The 469-nt window shown below is 49.7% G+C and overlaps 1 pseudogene; it reads left to right on the top strand.

Moving 5' to 3' along the window:
* Positions 1-12: 12 nt before the first annotated feature.
* On the top strand, positions 13-94 carry LOC121939197 (annotated as a pseudogene).
* Positions 95-469: the final 375 nt, after the last annotated feature.

Here is a 469-nt window from a genome sequence, read left to right as displayed (position 1 = left end):
GGAGGGCTGTACATGCTCTGGTTTCTCTTTATAGCGCACAAGTCTTTCGCCTTTTACTAAAGACTTCCGTGGAGAGGAACCAGAGCATGTACAGCCCTCCGCACCGGAGCGGCCAAAGACCCTCGTGGTCCCAGTCATTACGCTCACGGTGAGCCTCGCTTGTGCCGCCTTCCAAATCGCACTGCCATAGTGCATAAAATGTTTACGTCGTCCGTATGTAAAATACATTTGGTAACAAGTCCCCCACACCCCGGGACTGCCACCCCATTGATACGTTTGTCCCTTCACGTGATGCTAAAAGTTTAAGAAAAAGTCTACAGTCCAAGTTTAAAAGAGCGATAGGTCTCCAGTTCTTGCAGTCTGTCTTGTCTTTGTCCTTGTGAAGTAGAGTCACTGTCCCTGCTCTACGTTGTCGGTCAGTTCCTCAACATCAAGAGCGGAAACCCGGGTCTCTGCGTTTTCAAAACAG

Source organism: Plectropomus leopardus, unplaced genomic scaffold (assembly GCF_008729295.1).
Source record: "Plectropomus leopardus isolate mb unplaced genomic scaffold, YSFRI_Pleo_2.0 unplaced_scaffold43133, whole genome shotgun sequence".
Taxonomy (NCBI): Eukaryota; Metazoa; Chordata; class Actinopteri; order Perciformes; family Serranidae; genus Plectropomus; species Plectropomus leopardus.
This window is presented reverse-complemented; position numbering and strand designations above follow the sequence as displayed.